This window comes from Carassius auratus, chromosome 23 (genome assembly GCF_003368295.1).
Source record: "Carassius auratus strain Wakin chromosome 23, ASM336829v1, whole genome shotgun sequence".
Classification (NCBI taxonomy): domain Eukaryota; kingdom Metazoa; phylum Chordata; class Actinopteri; order Cypriniformes; family Cyprinidae; genus Carassius; species Carassius auratus.
In genome coordinates this window covers 4,335,956-4,355,098 of record NC_039265.1, presented here as the reverse complement: position 1 = coordinate 4,355,098, position 19,143 = coordinate 4,335,956, and the positions used below count along the sequence as shown (strand labels likewise).

The 19,143-nt window shown below is 38.1% G+C and overlaps 1 protein-coding gene across 3 annotated transcripts in view; it reads right to left on the bottom strand.

Moving 5' to 3' along the window:
- LOC113041040 (synaptotagmin-2) overlaps positions 1–19,143 on the bottom strand; it is a 70,665-nt gene that overhangs the window by 27,301 nt on the left and 24,221 nt on the right. The window contains exon 1 of one of the 3 annotated variants that reach the window (XM_026199314.1): positions 10,028–10,241. The exons of 1 other annotated variant lie outside the window; for it this stretch is intronic. The gene's annotated coding sequence lies outside the window, so the exon portion shown is untranslated. Of the gene's footprint in view, positions 1–10,027; positions 10,242–19,143 lie in introns of those variants that run through there. One more of the 3 variants, XM_026199311.1, reaches the window with a different exon arrangement.

Sequence of the window (19,143 nt, the reverse complement as noted above, 5' to 3'; positions counted from 1 at the left end):
ATATATATAATACTACAATATAGTAAAGTATTATATTATATTGTATAATATTTATGTATATGTGAAGGGGTCCCTGCATAAGGTTGGCAACTCAGCACCCTGCCCTTTATTATATTATTATGTAATATTAAATAGTTTATATATAAAATATAATATATATGGCAGGGACCATAGGTGGAGCGTGTGTAAGGCTTAGCTTTCCCCTGGCCACATATGCGTAATGTAAACTCATCAGTTCCCTTTCGGGGAACTTCGAACTGCGTCCTCTAGGGGTCGCTTTGGGGAACACCTCGTCGTGACCCATGTCTGAAGCATACATTGAAAAAACACCAACTTGTTTTCCGGCGTCACTACCGGCACGACTATAAATAAGCACCGGGAGAGTACGTCATTATCTTCTTCTTCTTCACTGACTGTTTTGTTTGAAGTGTGCATCTGAAAGAACTGGCAAGCGTTTAGACAATGTGTGCATCTGTGTCGGCGTTATTTGACACCCGATGACACACGCGATCTTTGCGTCATTTGTTTGGTTGAAGAGCACGCACGCGATGTGTTTGAGGTGGTAATCTGCATGCATTGTGAGTATTTTTTCAATGGAAAAAGATCTGCTCTTGTTCGTCTCTCTACTGAAAGAAAAAGGAAAAAAAGGCAGCCATCTGCTTCCCGCGGTTCAGGACCTGTCCGCGCTGAGGCGGGGAAGAGAATGAGCTCGTGAGAATACAGGTGGATCTGTTTGAATGGTTTAAAGAGGGACTTTCCCTTTCGTGCTCTTAAAAAAAAGGGCGGTGGACAAGAGAGAGCCTCAGGAGGATGATGTTATATCTTTAACACTTTCTGATAATGAGGTTAGTGCTCTGCTATCAGAGACCTGGATAGGCAGGGGCCTTTTTCTGATCAAGTAGCTGAGCTACGCCACACCACATATCTCTCTCCGTGCTACCAAGCAGACCGCCTCCGCCATGGGCAGGACTATGGCGGCCATGGTGGCAGCGGAGAGACATCTGAGGATGAACCTGGCAGACATCGGAAGGAAAGAAAATGCTTTCTTCTCGATGCTCAGGTTTTGCCTTCTGAGCTTCTCTGTATTTCCATTGAGACGGCGATTTGACAAGTTCAGGGAGATGAAGGCGCACTCTGCTGCTTTCAGATCCTTCGTTCCACGAAGGTCCAGGTCTGAGCCCAAAAAACATAGGGGTCCTGGCCTGTCTCAATCTGAGGATCAAAGACAGGCACAGTAGGCTAGTGTTGCAACACGCGCTCCTCCCCTACCTGCTGGCAGGGGTTAGAGGAATCGTGGGTCACGAGGAGGTAAGCAGAACCTAAGGGGTATGATCTAGACGAGGCAACGTTTTTGTCCGAATCGGAGTGATACCGAGGTATCTACTCATTCCCTTTGGGGATTTTTAACCCTCTGGAGTCTAAGAGGTTATCAGGAGAAAATAGCCTCATTACACGTATATGCGTTAATCGACTTCAGAGGGTTAACATCTGCTTTTATCCTCCCCTTCCTAATTCCCCTGTAACCACCAGCTCTCCATCTGATCAAGGTTAGGTGGAAACCTCTCGCATAACAGTCTCCTATGCTGGACCTGTAATGTTTTTATGGTTCTCTGTTCATTGCAACCAACTGACTGATGGTCCAGACTAAACTGAGGCACCCCTTGAGTGGGGCTCCAGCGCAGGAGGGTGGGTGAGTAAATGTAACCCTCTCTGTATATACTTATGTGTATTTAATTGCTGGTGTTTACGTTTCTACTAATTAACTATGTGAGTTTCCTTTGCAGTGCTCAGTTACAGTGTTTACTAAACACTCGCCAGCACCAGCCATCCGGCTTCATGTTCTGGTATTAGGTGGCTGAGATCACAGGTTTCTGAGGGAGCCTCCTTGATCATCAGGCCTGGCACAGCACTGCTGGGAATTTCATGGATGTCCGGCCAGGTCACCCCGAGGGGTCTCCTGGCCGCTTAGGGATACTGTCACATCTAGCGGGAAGTGGAGGTGGCAGTTACAGAAGTCTTATTGTATATGCTGCCTCAGGTGATGCTCCCCTCGCCTGAGGGTTGTAAAATTGAGCTTGCCTCTCCCGTGAGATTCAGCGCCTCTGCGATGCTTAACAACCTTTCAGTACACACGCTAAGCTTTTTGTACTTTCTCAAAACCACATGGTGGTCAGTGTGCACGTGAACACTTTGCGCACTTTCTAAAAATCCACAAGTGGTAAGTTTGCACGCAAGATTCTGCAAACTTTCTGAAATCTTGTATGATAAGGGTTACGTACTCCGCTTTGTTCCCTTTCTTGAGATGATTAGACCTTGGTTCCTTGGGCTCCATTCAGCCAGTGTGTATTTGTTTATACACCTCAAGCATCACTTCCCTCAACATGAGGGTCTATTTGGGTGATTCTCATGGTAATTTAGCTGCGCTCCCCTTTTTCCAAAAAAAGGGTTGCCTATGAGCGCACTACTCTGAGCTTGGAGTTCTCCTCTCATATGAGACTGAGTTCTCTGTTTTTTTCTCCAGAGCACTCCAGTATTGTTTCCATAGATCGAGTTGGTGACTCTCAATCATACTTTTTGAGATGCAACATTCCATCTATGTGCTGCTCTATCAGTGCCACGAGAGCCCCTCCTTAGAACAGTATTTGAAAATCCATGCTATGGTAAATGTGCACGTGAAGTCACTGAACACTTTCTGAAATCCACATTGTGGTAAGTTCGCACGCTAGTATTCTGTGTTCTTTCTAAAATCCTATATGGTGAGGGCTTCGTGCGGTTGCTTTGTGCACTTTCTTGAGTTGGTAAAAGCCCCGTTCATCTTGGGCGCCACTCCACCTATGTATCCTCGGATACCTATCTAAAAAGGGTGTTGCTACTAGAGAACTGTCGAGACAGCTCTTTCAGCAAGCTTATACTTAAGCTAGCGGTAGCCCCTGTGTGACAGGCAAGACTTGGTAGAAATGCTAGGTTCTTAGCCGTATCCCTTTAAAGGAATCTGTCCTTATTCCAGGCCTTCAGCTCTACCCTGGGCCGAGGCCCTAACAAGTAAGTTGGGTATGTAGCTTAGGCCTTTTGTCCGTAAGGTGTACTATCACAGTCAGCCGTCTAAACGTCCCAGGGGCAACTCCCATGGAAATGGTAGAGTTGGTACTTAGTGCTCGCCATGATTCTGGCCTGCACTCCCCTCAGCATGGCGGCATGGGTATACTGTTCCCCAAAGCGAAAGTGTCTCGTTCCCTACTCAGGGAACTATGGTTACGTACGTAACCAGAGACAGTTCCCTTTCAAGTTGGTGTTTTTTCAATGTATGCTTCAGACACATTTCATCTTGTGCATTATATGGTAATCTCGAATTGCAGAATATATTTTAGTACATATATTTGAGAGACGTTCTTGTGCACATGCAGTTTGCCGTTTTAATCACCTTTTTGGTGATTTCATTACTTAGCTGACGACAGAACGAGGTATGTAGCCTATGCTCAAAGTTTCTTGTGAGGGTTATTTATGATGAAGTGATATAGAGCTTGCGCCACATGTTGAACAGTGTGGGCCGTGAACACAGTAAAACGGCTGATGGAACAAATAAGTGTGTTTTACTGACAAACAGTCTAACAATAACTCATCAGACCACAGTTCACAGTTGATCTACTGAAGCTCATTTGGCTGCTGTAGCTTTTCCGTGCGTGTTTGACTCACGCCTGATGCTAAAGTGAAGCAAGTGCACGTCTGAAATTTCTCCCGTTTGTTGTGGTCATAACATAAATAGATACGGCGGTTCCGCATCTAAATATATGCATTTAATAAAAAAAAAAATAATGGACAAAAACAGTTTTGAGTGGGGTGGCCAAAGGAGTGGCCGCGCTTTCATTAATGATGGCCACCCTCTTAATACATTTGGCAGCCTTTAGCCTTACCCTGGGGTTGGTTCACCCTCCGCCTATGGCAGGGACCCATTCTTAAGGGGCTCCATTACAGATAATAATATAATATAATATAATATAATATAATATAATATAATATAATATAATATAATATAATATAATAAAAATACTTTTAGAAACCCTGTGTTATGATGTCAGGCTGAGATACATGAAAAAAAAATATGAGTATGAATATGAATATAACATGAGTGGATTTGCAATGGTAATAATCCTAAATTTAAAATCCTACACTGAAGAAACATTTCTCATTTTCATATGACGACTAAAAACCTCTTCCAGAACGTTTATCACAGTTGCGCAGTTCTTGCATCACGCGCAGGATTACGAGGTGCAGAGATCTTGAATGAGGATGAAGACTGTGCTGCTGTGTGTGTCGTGTGTGTTTCAGAGCAGCGGGATCAGCGTCCGTCTGACCTGCGGCTCTTCCCAGACTCTGCCGCACCATCCACCTCCTCTCGCCCAAAGAGCAGTCTCTCGTCCTAATTAAATTGTTTTAATTAAATTAATGAGCATCACAAGCCAGATTCCGCCTGACCAATTTCAACCTTTGTTCAACTCATAATAAATCACTAACAATTGCATTCTGGGTTGCTGATAGGACAGATATAATCAAGGTTCATAATGTCATGTTTGATTGTGTGAAATCATTAAATATCATGATTCTGTGCAGAAGAGTGTTTGGGGTGTGAAGTGCTGTCAGTGAATCAGTTAATCTCATGTTGTGTCCATTGTAAGACCTTTTTTCACGCAGCTGCTCGAGTGTTGCTTTACACACAGTAACACCATCACACCCTGAGTGTTTTTCTCACTAATCTAAAAAGGCGTTTAGTTTTCCGAGCACAATGTTTATTGATACTACTCGCTGAGACCAACATTTTAAACATTTTTTTTTTTTTTAACAGTTGTATTTTGGTCATGATTTTCAGTAAAAATATTTAAACTAGAGAAAGGCTTTTTTGTTCATCAGTTCTTACAGACAGAATAAGTCTATGTCTACGTTCAGACACAAATTGCTGTCTGATGAATTAGCAGACACGACACTTTACACATACTTTGTTAGAAGAAAGGAAAATGCAATCATGCCACGTCTAACCATCCTTAAAACATAATACATTTACAGAGGAGTCTAGAAGAATAAAACTAGTTTTAAGAAAATACTTCTTAAATATTTTCCCTTTTTAGTATGTTTTAAAAAATAAAAGCATTTAACAGAAAAGTATTATAATCTGTAAACAGATCTTAACTGCTAATGCAATTTTTATTTCAAATACATTTATTTTGTTTTATATTTACATATTCTTCCTAGAGAACAAGAAAATGTACTGATTACTAAACTGTTTTTTTTTTTCTTTCTTCAATCTGACACTATTTCTGCAGTCACCGTTACAAACAGCAAACAAATATGACAGAAACAGAAAGCTTAACACACTGACTATCAGCAGAAACACTGCTGCTCTATCAGCTCACATCAATTTCAGGAACAAATATTTATAAACCGACAAACAAATGAAGAAATGAATGGAAACTATATCCATTCTGCTCCATTACTGTCAAACACAGGAAGAATAAGAAAAATGTAAGTCTCAAAGACACAGAGGAGCTTACTATCCATATATTACAGGAACAGAAAGTTCTGCTGTAAAAAACAGGCCGTCTGAGACAGTGAACACGTACTAGACAGACAGGACACAACACACGTGAACTGACTGAGCACTCCCTGTTCTCCTCCAAGGGTGACTACATAGACACTGTGATGTCTTCTGTAGCTGTTTGCCTGTTACTGCTGATCAGTGTTTGAGAGTATTCATTATGACTGTCAAACTGTCAAATAATTTAATTAATAACATGATATGCCGATTATTTAAAGGAGTTATTTGTTATTATTATTGGTACGGGTCTTTCGGTTTATGTACGCATGTGTAGCGAACAAATACAGCATTGTCTTAAGGAACTTCATTGGAAACTTCCTGTTTTATACATTGTTACTAAAAAAAAAAAAAAAAAAAAAACATCTCATGGCTCATGTAATCACTTAGGCAGAGTTTAAACCACAGAAAAAAGTCAAAAATAAAAATAGACAGAACATTTAATTTAGTTCAGGCAAGTCATCAGCGTCCATTTCTCGCTCGCTAAAGAAATGAAGTGATGCATTTCAATCACTACTGAAATTGCTAAAAATATTAGTCTATGGTAAGGGATTTCCCTTTGCTCAAATGTAGACCCATATCAGGAAGAGATCTTGTCTTTCGGCATTTCATTACTGATGGTTGAACATTTCCACTGGAAAGCCATCTGACTGAGCTCAGTGAAATAAAAATGAGTGTTCCCCGCGCATCCCGGCGGCTCCAGACCGCTCAGTTTGCCACTTAATGAGGGTTTTTGTGGCCCTAGGGCCGATCTGGACGCACAAACAAATGCGAGGTTGGAAACTATTCAAAGACTCTTGAGTAAATGCTCACATCACATATACTAAATCATATCTCGGATTTGTAGATTACAACTGAAATGGCACAAATAATGATCTTAAATCAGCGTATGACTTAAACTGTAACAAATCCGTAACACCGTTGTACAACAAACATCTTCGCATACCACCCTGGGTGGACTCTTTCAACATGTTTCACAGGCTTGTTTTAGCCTCAGAGCTTTATCCTCAGGGTAAAGCTGCTCTTCCTCATTAATTACGAATCATATCTTTTGGTTTATTGTCGCCCCTATGGCTCTTGCATTAAGCAGCTGTTTTTACAGAGGGTAATAAATCTTCACTGCACCATGACGAACAGGAACACAACCACACCCTCTTTTAAGAGCTACGTGTCAGTTTCACGTCCTTCGTGCAGATTTGGCCACATCTGAGGTACCACTTCTGATTATGACTTGATGCTGGTTTATTCTGGTTTGGTGCTGCTTACTAGTGGAGTATGGTTTTACCGCCTGCAAGGTCGTGGGTTTGATTCCCAGGTAATGTGTACATATAAATGCTTAAGATAAAGATTTTGATTTGAAGCTGATTAAATCAATAAATGTTCTGTCATCATTTATTCACCCTTATGTCATGGCAAATTGATTGTGTTTTTCTTCTGTGAAACACAAATAACATAATTTGAAGAACCTTTCAGCTGCTTTTGCTAGTAGAATAAAAGCCAATGGGGCTCCTTTAATTTAAGATCATTGGTTCTTGCCTGTCACATCATGATGGCATGTTTTTCTGTTGTTAAAGTGAATCTATTGCATCAGAATACTTAGATTGTATCACTGATTAAACCAATGGACTACTTTTAAATCTCCTTCATGTATTTTTTGTAGCTTTGGATTCCATCAAGTATTAATGTATGGACAAAAACAGCTGGAAGATTTTTCTTCTTTTGTGTTCTGCAGCAAACATAAAGTCATATAGGTTCAGAACAAAACGAGGGTGAGCAGACAATATCAGAATTTAGATTTTTGGATGAACTAAACCTAGTCGGGATGCCAGCATGCAAAATGCAATATTTGGTCTTTTTAGCAGGTCCAATAAATGACAAGATGTTCAATGAAAAATGGTTTGTTCTTTATATAAACCTATTATATGGCTTCTGAAGACTTGTAATAGTGCATGACTGCCTTGTTTTACTTTGATAGTTCTTTTTGTCCTTTATGCTGCTTCACAACATCTGGTCACCATCCAAAAGAAAGATCAGCCTGGACATTGTACTAAAAATCTATTTTTGTGATCTACAGATTTAGAGTCTTACAGGGCTTAAGTTAATGAGGGCGAGTATGACTACAGGGTTTTCATTTTTTGGTGAACTATTAACAGTGATGGTTTCCAAACTAATGAGCTATATCCTGAAAGAAAGAGGCATTCTCCTCATAAAGAAGGGGATTCCACAATGATATTGTAATCTTCTTTGTCTGTATTGACCTCTCTAACATAATCCTATGGGACAGGTTTTAAATCATGTTTTCCTGCCAATAAAAGCTATGATACATTGTAGTACTGACCATCACTTGTGTCTTATCGAGTATAATTCATAACGCAAAACTGTGATGCGAGACCAGATGGGAACGAGTGTCCATGATGATAAATGACACTAGCTGTTTTATGGTTTCTCTCAGATTTATTATTGCTAGGCTGCTCACAGGGCAGATGCTATTTTCACCATAATTATTTATTCTAAATTATGAAACAAGTTACTTTAAATACATTAGTTAAGAATAACTGGGCTGCTAACAGAAACCATGAAACATAGATGAAGGGGGAGCGATTACTTTTCCAGTTAGCCTGTGTTGATCTTTTTATATCTACAAAAAAAAAAAAAAAACTATTCATAATCATTTGTGATGTGACTTTTTCTCTAATTAAAGAAAGAAGGAAAATAAAAACTCTTTAAAATGTAGAAAGAAATCACAAATGAGAATGAATGAACTCATATTTATCTTCAAATGTATCAAAGACCAAATTTACTGAGGTAATCTGTTCACATTTCATGTAGTCTATATCTCAAGTCGAACTGAACATCAATAAATATGTAATTTAATTCCATCTAATTGGTCCAATAAATTTTGAGAGAAACATTTATAATATAAGTGAAACTAAGTCTAATGTTCCTTTAGTTTGTCTTGTCCCATCAGAAACATGGTAATTGGTCATGTATATCTTATGTGGTGGGTAAGGAGTCAAAACCCAAATCCTTCATATTACATGTCAAAAACACATTATGAATATTAATATTCAACTAAAACATTCTGAAAAGAGCAAAAACAGTCCAACAGCTTTAACATTTAAAACCAGAGAGATCAGACAAGCTATAAAGCACAAATATTGTTACCACATTTTCGAAATTTCCCCTATAAATCTGAGCTCAATGTCACACTGTACTGTATTCTGGTTCAAATCTAAAGCCTTGATGACACAGCATTTGTCCTTGAGAACGTCCCTTCCTTGTGATCCCTAGTCCTCTGCAGGAGAATTCCAAGATAGTGAGAAAAATCCTTGCCAGAGAAAGCGAGTGAGCGAGAGCTGCCCAGCAACTAAGGAAGTTCCCTATAATTCCAGTGTGTCGAATTGACACTTCTAGTGTCCAATATAAGCACTATCTCAAGCCTCTAGCAGAAGCACAACACATTTAAAACAACCGCTGTGACAGGAAACACCAAAACAGATCTATCTGATAGTATTTAATGGAAAATGGTGAATTGTTATACACATGTTCTCCACAATGGAAACATCTCATTATCTAAAGAGTATGTTGATGTATTCATGGGAACAGTATTGATTATCAAGTTTTCTCTAAAGTGTTCAACACAAGGTGGAAATCAACGACAAAGTCCACTGAATGAAAGTGGACAGCAGGCATTCAGTTTCCTCCTCTCTTTGCGGTATAGCAGAGCTCTTCTAATGCACTCTATTGTCTGTGGTCTCTCCCTGTGATCTGCTCTAACGGCAGCTGAACCAGCGAGCTGCAGCATATTGTCTTGCCGCTGTTTAGTGATGGGGAGGAGGGTGTCGTTCCCATTGCCCCTCCGGGGGAAACGTGGCAGCTGTCATCGGGACCGACCTCTCCAGGAAGCGACCAGCACCCATACACGTATGGAGTAAACACCCACCCGCCCGCCGACAGCTCTCGGCTCACTTTGCCCTTGTGCACCGTTCTGGGACCAGCTTCCCGTGACGGGTCCCTGACTCCAACCTCTGTGAGGTGTGACAGAAAGCTGATCTGAGATCAGCAAGTAATGCAAGTTGAACTAAACTAACCCATATAAGCCGAATGGGACAAACGCTTTGAGCTCGGGACACTGCAGCAATTCCCTATCAGTTAAACATTACTTTAGAGACCGGTTTTCTTCAGACTCAACACAAACAAGAGTTACCCAAGACTGACAAGCGTATGAATCACACTGCAGTACTCTAGTAATCAGCGAGGCCACTCTCGAATGGGCTTCCCTCTCCGCTGCAAGATTAAGTCATAAGCATCTAGTGCCCTGGACAATCTTTCCAGCATCCAGAATGGCATATCCCACCTTCTCATATCCGGATCCCCCCTCCAGATTTTGCAGCACCTTTGAGAAAACAAAAAAACAAAAAAACATATTGAAAAGCTACACACCTGACTGCAGTGATCTGCTCGGTCCTAATCCTCAATGAGCGTCTGGGCCATACACCAGCGAGGCACTTAGGGGTTAACGTTTCAGCGGCGTGCGAACGTCTCCTGCTCACGCTCTTCCATCAGCCTGAGAAACTGCAGTCATCCCCCCTCTCCACTCGTTACTGCAGCACCACACACACACCCCAGTGAACACACACGAACACCCCTCCCCTCCTTCTGTGAGCTCTCTCCACCACTTTCTCTCTCACACAGAGAAATCCCCCCTTCAAATACACACACACACCCATTCCCTCTCTCTCCATTTTTCCTTCCCCCACCCTTCCCATTCCATCCTCTTTCTAAGCTGCCTGATTGGAGATGCTGCTCACACAGCTCTGCATACAACCCTCTTTTTTTCTTGTGTCTCCATCTCTTGCGCTGTGGGGTAATCAGCACGGGTCAATATGAAACACTTCCTCTGCCGTCCCCATCAAACTCTGTGACCTCAAAATACCCTGTTGTTTTTGCTGAAATGCAGCCTGTTGGATGGCAAAATTCAATATTGAATACAATACAATACAGCTCTCTGGACAGAAGAAGGAAAATGGAGCGGTTTCCTGAATTTTTTAAGAGAAGGGCTGCAGAGGTTCTGCTGCTCGCAATATGTTGCAGTAGAGGGAATGAAAGATATAGAGGAAAACATTAAAGAGATGGCAGGAGTATAGTGTTTGACTGATATGTAAGTCAGCTGGTCAATATGGCTAAATAAACTGTACATTACTACACTTAATTATTACACTTAATACAAGCTATGCAGAAAATCGGTCAGCTTAGACAGGTTAGTGTGATCATACAAACATATCAGACTAAATAATGCCATAATTGACCAATAAGAACCAAGCATTCCAGGAAACTGTGTATTAAGTTGACCAATTATTGATGAACTGATATATCGGTTTTACCAATTAATCGGCACCGATAGTTCTCATTGTTTAGAATTTTTTTGAATTTAGTATTTTTTCTTTCCAGACATACTTTCTCTTTCCTTTTCATAATTTGAAAATAACAATGCCATTAGTGTGATTTTATTATTATTTTTTTACTATTGGCCTGTTATCGGATATCGGTTATCGGCTAGATTTCTCAATAGTAGTTTTTGGTATTTTAAAACTGACACTAGGTAAAATTAGCATTCCTGTTCAAGCCACATGACACACATTGTGCTAATGGATTATTGTACTTATTAAGTCATGATTGTTTTAAACCTGTACGTGGGGTAAAAAAGAAAACAACCAAAATTGAAATCATGATTAAAATATAAACACTCTGTAATAGTTGGATTATAATGCATTATGGTTCTTTGTCATTTGGTCAGAAATAAAATGGACCAGCTGGTCTACCAGATGGTGGAGATGTGGTTGAGCTGGTAGAACATTTGATCAAGCTGGTTAGAACTGGTACATAATCTTCAGCCACCTTGTTTCAAACCTAATACCTAATAATAAAATAATGGTTAACACCTAATCCAGCTCGGACCAGCTACAATCCAACACCAGTTGCACAAAACAGCAACCATGTTTAGTTGCTTTTAGCATGATTGTGCTGGAGTCAGTTACTGTTTTTTAAATGCAACATTTACTTCAAAGTAACTAAAACTATCTGAAAACAAAAATGTGCACCATCCATGATGAACTTAAAATAAAATAAGTATTGAAACTAGTTAAACTTGGGTTAAACAACACACAGGTACAATATTCAGTCAATACCAAACATTGATTATATAAAGACCAAATATTGACTGCAAAAAGACCAAAGACTGGGTTTCATTAGTAAAACTAGTGAAATTAAATTCTCAATGATACACTCAACCTGTAATTCAACATAAGGATCCTGTATCATTTCTTCCTGCATCTTGCTGCATCAAACAGTTTCGTCAACCTCAAATCAATGCAAAAGCATTTTTTTCTGCAGCTAATGGAAGCACTGAAGTGCTCAAACTCCCATCATTATTTGGGACCGAAAATAAAACGATAGCCGTGAGGTAAATGTAATGAGTGAAGGATGTACTCTAGATGATTCCAGCGTTTAACTGGTGTTTCCTAGTTTTCAGTGAATGATGTGAGAGTTAATGCACACCAGAGTAACACAGCGGCAGTGGGATAGCACTCATACAGCGTATTCACAGTTTGATCTGCCTGTACTCTTTGTTGGCCCACTGTGATTTCAGTCTCTGGCCCCCCGGAGAAAGACAGCTGGAGACTCACGAGGCTTTTATTACGTGTCACAAAAAATTACCCATCTCCCTTAAGTGTGGCTGCCTCCTTCAGAGCTGATGAAAATGAAATCAATAACGCCTCAATCACTCTAAGCGGGAGAGAAAGGGATGGCCTTTTCCATTCCTCCACCTAGTCCTCAATGAGAGCCAGATCGTTCGGCCCTTACAGACTGTCAATATTTGCCGCAAACACTAGCTACATGCTTAGTACAAGATTACTCATGAGCAGAACTCGATTCTTTTGGAGAGAAAATCTTGGAATGGTTTCAAAAAGAAATCAATGTGTTTAAAAAAAGAAAGAAATCACAGGTCTTTTATGAAGCAAAGCCACTTACATGTGCTGAAAGAGTCTACACATGGGCTGTGAAAACTGCCACACTGAAGTGTCTCAGAATTGAATGACTACTTCAGAATATACAGACATAAGTTAACAATTGAGCTCTACATGTTCTTTTTGCCTCAAAAGACTTGAACGGCACAAACTATACAGAGCAGCAAGCAGATGTACTGTAAGTGATATCAGTAAGATGCTTTTTAGTAGGAACCAGCCTTTTAGTGACCACAGAGTATTGACTGATTCTGGATCTATTACACTCACTGGTGACCTCAGCCTGGACCCCGAGTGACTTCTGTCCTGAGGCGTAGCTCTGAGACCGGCTGGAGCTCCTTCTGTTTACTCACAATAACAATAGACCAGCCTTGACAGAAACAGTGTGAAAACCTGTTAACTTTAAGACTATTATTTATACATATCATGATCTAGATGATGCTTTCTAAAATGGGGGTTTGTGACGAAACCGTGGGGGCTTCATGTGTTAATAAAAAGCTAATACTAAAATCAAATGTTTAAATTAATGTTGTAAAATTAACAAATAAATGTGGCTCCAGAATGAATCAAAATCACTTTCTGTGAATAAACATTTGCCAAGATAAAAACTAGAGGAATTAAATGTTTAAAATTAAAACATAGATTTTATATTTTTTTTTTTTTTTACAGAACATTTTTAATTTACAATAATAATATATTTATAAATTAATTTTATAAATTACAGTTTAAACAGTTTGAAGCCCTAAAAACATACAGGCCCATGTTTAAAATGTTTAAACAATGTATGTATATATATATATATATATATATATATATATATATATATATATATATATATATATATATATATATATATATATATATATATATATATAATTCAAGTATTCAAGTAATTCAAGTATTTGAAATCTAAAAAATGTTGTAAGTGGAGGTCTGGGTTCATAAAAACCCCAAAATGACCCCAAACCCTATAATGTGATCTTTCAGAGCAGAGCAGTTTTAAGTTTCAAGTTGAAACAGTCAGTAATAAAATAAAAAGCAGAAAATTACGCACAGTAGAACAAAAACAACAGAACAAAAGACATAAATAAAATATACTATTTAACCAAGCCTAAATATTAAGCATTTTTATAATAGCCTATACAGAAATTCAATAAATGTAAAAATAAAATTATAATAACACTAATAATAATGAATAATAATAATTAAAGACTGCACAGATTTATTATTCTGAAAAGCATTAGTTTACTTTACAAACTGATTGCAAGTGCATATCCCAAAAGTGTATAAACAAAACTTGTCCTTGATCCGTCCTGTCTTGGGTCTTGTGGACAGAAAACTGTCTGCGAAATAGTGTCTCTTTTGCAGCTGGATTTTTTCTTCTTTCTATTTTATTATAATTAATTAATTAATTCAATTAGTTTAATTAATTAAAACACACTGCACAGCTAGATGTTCAACATCATCCTGCCTGGCTCCTGAAAGCTTACCTTAAAGGATTCATAAGGAACGCCCTCAATATTTATGCAGATAACATGGTTGGAATGGTTGAAATTTAAGATAAGCAAGGCGAATTTTCAGCTCTAGATGTTTTCGTTCAAACCAGGAGGCTATTAAATACATTTCATAAGAGTCGTAGTTACAGATCTCTAATCTAATAAATTTTAATAGCACCACTGTGTTTGCAGTTTAATGCTGCCATAGCCAGAGGCCAGTGTGACACATAACCTACTAAAACTGCTGTGGAGAATTATAAAATAATTACATAAGCAGTCTGCTATATCCAGGGCTGGCCCAAATTTTTATGGGGCCCTAAGCAGAATTTATTTGGGGCCACCGGTTTTGCCAATATGACTGATTATTGTAAATGCTTGATTATTCAAATCTAACTCACCCATTATCAGATTTAGTATTTGCTGTAGCTGTGTTTTGCTTACATCAAACCAGTGTTTTTACCTTTTTGTGATTTTTAATTATAACAAACCCACAAGAGTGGTTAGGTGGCACTTTAATATTCAGTCTTACAGTACTAAGTGGTATAATGTGGTGATCTGAAAAGCAGCTAAATAAACCAGCAGACAATGCATTTACAGAAAAGAATGTTATTTGATCAACAGTAATTATAATACAAAGCAGCAAGCAATCTGTACATTACAAAAAACAATAACTCTTAATCATTTAACTTACTAACTGAGGCATAATGATATTGGAATATAGCGAAGAACCCAAAGGTAGACAAAGGTTAATAACGTTGAGCTGTTATTTCTACCAAGTTTATGAAACAGAAATGCTTTATTACAAAAACTATATATATACCCAGGAAAGTTATTTTTACACAGAAGACTAATACTATTTATACTACTTATTGCAAATAGTGGCAGTTATCGCAGAATTAATTATAATGGCAGTATGATAGAACATTCTAAAACAGTATGTATTAATAAAATATTGAGTGTTAATTATAATTTTAATTCAAATTATTAAATGGATGCCAGCTTATTGAGACAATAAAGACCTCCCTACCTGATAATTTATTTGTATTTTATAATGTTCACACATTGTTCGGCGGAGTTAATGTAAATAGCCTCAGTTAGCGGGCTATTTTTAGTCTATATAGAAAAAAATCAAGCCATTTCATGTACTCTTGGGGGCCCTAAGCAGATTTGACTTGGGCCGGCTCTGGCTATATCACTAGTAAAAATCAGTAACCTAAAAACAACACTCCCTCATCTTGCTTAGTAGAAGGTTTAAGCTTTTGTAAGTGTTTCCCCGGTCTCTCTTGTCTGTGTGCTGTAGTGTTTCAGCTCTGGAGCTGGTGTGAGTGCTCAGGGAATACCTCCAGATCCTGCATCCTGCAAACAGCTTGCAGCGGAGCGAGGAGGGCGGCTCTGGCACGGGCAGGACATTATTGGCCGCTATAATACAGGCCCTCTCACTGGGCTTGTCTTGTTTATAATAAACAGACTGAGATATTATGTTAACTGACGTGCATTTTAAAGATGATGAGTGTCATTTCAGTGTTACAGTATGAGATTTATTCGAGACAACTATGAAAACTGAATCAGAATCTAACTCAACAGATGTGTGTGTGTGTGTGTGTGTTTATATATATATATATATATATATATATATATATATATATATATATATATATATATGTATATCAAGGGTGCATTAGATCGATCAAAATCGATAGTAAAAGACATTTATAATGTAACAAATTTTGTTCTTTTTCAAATAAATGCTGTTCTTTTTAAATTTCTATACATTAATAAACATTTCCACATAAATAATTTGTTATAAGTAAACTATTAAAGTAATTAAACTATTTTCAATAATAGTTTCTTCAGCAGCAAATCAGCATATTATACTTTTTTTCTAAAGGATCTTGTGAAAATGAAGACTAGAGTAATGATGCTGAAAATCAGCTTTATATCACAGAAATATATTATATTTTAAAACATGAAAATAGAAAACAGTTATTTTAAATTGTAATAATATTTTACAATATTGCAGTTTTTACTGTATTTCTGATTAAATAAGAGACTTCTTACTAAAACATTAAAATATTTTAGTGTATATATTCTGTGTTGCATTATAGAAAGAAAAGAAAAGAAAAGAAAACACATTTGATTAGGTTTGAGTGCAATGATATTTATTTCCTCAAAAAAAAAAAAAAAAAAAAAATAGTGTTTTCATTTGAGAGAGAGCGAAAAAAAAGAAGCAAGCCACATATTTTCCTCCATGCCTTTTGACTAACTAAAGGCAGAATGCAGCTTGATTGCTTTTTACATTGTGAAAATATAGTTAGGAAACAGCTTCAATGTTTCAAAAGCCAGTATCCAAATTTAAATATAGCCATGTTTACTGTCTCCAGTACCTTTCAGCTTTCCATTTATGTCCTGAAAAGTGCATCAAAGACCACCAAAAGTCTCCTGGCATCCACAGTACCTCAGAGAGACCTCAAATGACCAGCACTGAAGGCACTGACTTGGAGAAATGAATGCCAATATCCCAGTGGCTGAGCACAAGCATGAGAGTGTAAGCAGGGAGTAATCAATAGCTTTTATGATGGGGACTGAGACAGCACTCAAATAGAGCCTATAATAATCTGGGTTTAGCGCTGTACATTCGCAGCATTTTAAACGCACTAGATACGATGACATCACACCTGATATCTGTACAAAAGATATGGCATTGTTTTAAATTAACATCTTTGTTAATCCATCCTTCATTATTAGTGACCTCACAGGCACATTGTGTGTAAACCCATTTCAGTTCAAAATCAATGGTCTCCAGCAAGTCAATGAAACGGTAACATTTTGTTTTACTGGTCTTGATCAACACACACACACACACACACTGTATTTTGTACATTATTAGTCTTTTTCAGCCCCTCTCATAGAGTTTCCAGGCAACTATCAATTAGGGAAATGACTCATATGAATTGTTGGGAGTGGGTTTTCGAAAAAAAAAACATGTTTCGTAACGCATAAAGGATATCCCATAAATCACATCCTCCCCTGCAGCTCTTGAATTATCACACTCCAGCACACCCATCATGGCGCCGTCTGGCTGAACAAATCTCCATTGCAAAACTGCATTGTTTTATCATGACAGTGGTTGGATTTCCATTTCTTTAAAAAAAAAAAAAAAAAATCTCAGGTTTAAGTGAAGCTGTGAGGCTGAGAGATTTTGCTCAGAACAATCTAATCTCAAACTCCAGTATGTGTTCGGTAAACAAAACTTCAGTACCTGTATCAGATGTGTTGTCTTGTATGGCTTTTGTACAAGTCTGGTGCAGTAACCTGAATAATAAGAGTAGAGCAGTACACAGTTCTCAGCCTTTTATTGTCAAACACTTAAATACCCAACCTTATGGGTTATTGTTATGCAATTATTGCAAATCGGCTTGTTTTCATTCAATTAATCTGTGATTCAGAAATGCTAGTTCATTAATAAAAACTATAGTTATTAAGGGGTGTAAATTTTCAAAATTGAGATTTATATAAGCTGAATAAATAAGCTTTCCATTGATGTATAGATTGTTATGATAGGGCAATATTTGGTTGCGTTACAACTATGTGAAAATCTGTAATATGACGATACAAAAAAAATCTAAATACAGAGAAAATCATTGTCCAAATTAAGTTCTTAGCAATGCATATTACTAATAAAAAACAAAGAAGTTTTAATATATTTCCAGTAGAAAAATTAAAAAATATTTGCATAGAACATGATCTTTACGTAATATCCTAATGATTTTTTGGTATATATAAAAAAATCCATAATTTTGACCCATATAATGTATGTTTTGCTATTGAAACTTAAGACTGGGTTTGTGCTCCAGGGTCACATTTATAGAAATGGATAATCCAACAGAGATTTTGACACAAACTCAGAAATCTTTGTAGAAGTTTAGTTGTAAATACATTACAGTAGTTTTGTACACAAAAACAATGTTGGAACCGTGTTGACTCGCCAGTCGCCACTAATGCAAAACCACTGCTATATAAAAAGAAGCTTTTGGTTTAGTAACTAACGCAAAACCACTGCTATATAAAAAGAAGCTAAACCAAAAAGCTTCTGTTTATATAGCAGTGGTTTTGCGTTAGTGGCGACTGGCGAGTATGAGTAATAGACATATTTCACATTGCATCTTCTCTAAGGGAAAAGGAGAAGATATTTAGAGGTTGCTGGAGTGCAGCTCCTCTGCTCAATGTCTCTGGGACAGTCCCAATCCACATAATAACAATGACTGCTATCTCCAGATGCAGAAAAAGTCAGAGATAAACTGGTTTAATCTCTCTCTCTCTGCAAGATTTCCTTCTCTCCATATATACACACACACACACACAATTTCTTTTCCTCTCAACAGCGCTTTTCAGACTCCCGCTACTTCTTGAAATTAGTGCTAATGTGAGAGCACATTAAAAGATTTGCTCATCCATGACTAGCTCATCCCCTGAGAAACTCCACAAATCTTTCATTTCATTTCTTCATTTCTACTTCCTCGCTCTTTCGAAACCGATCATAAACAATTGTGGCCAGCCAAACACATATGAAAATTTTTTATTATCCGGACACAGCCGAATCCATGGCCGACTTACACCTACGCTGTGTCTTGTTCGCTCTTTCTGTTGGATGCACAGACAGACAGGAGGTACCAGGAAACATTATTTGGTGTTGACCTTCTAGGAGAAATCCGAAAGACAGCTATTGCAAATAAAAACACTCAGACCCAAACAGAAATGCTTTGAGGCAGAAGCTCGGAGCCCCTTGATAATATCACGGTTGTTAGCCCTCCCAAACCATGAAAAAAACAAACCTAATGTGGCAGATCTGAGACAATCACTTTAAGGAGAATTGCCTCTCCTCTTGAAGGAGGTAATTGGATCTTTCTCTTACTTGTTTGCTTCCCAAGAGGACAAAATGGCAAACAGGAAGACAAAGCAGCCCCCGATGGTTGTGAATCTCTGGTTAATTGTTTTATTTGTTGTCAGGCCGAAAGCACTAAGCGCTTCTGTCCACTCT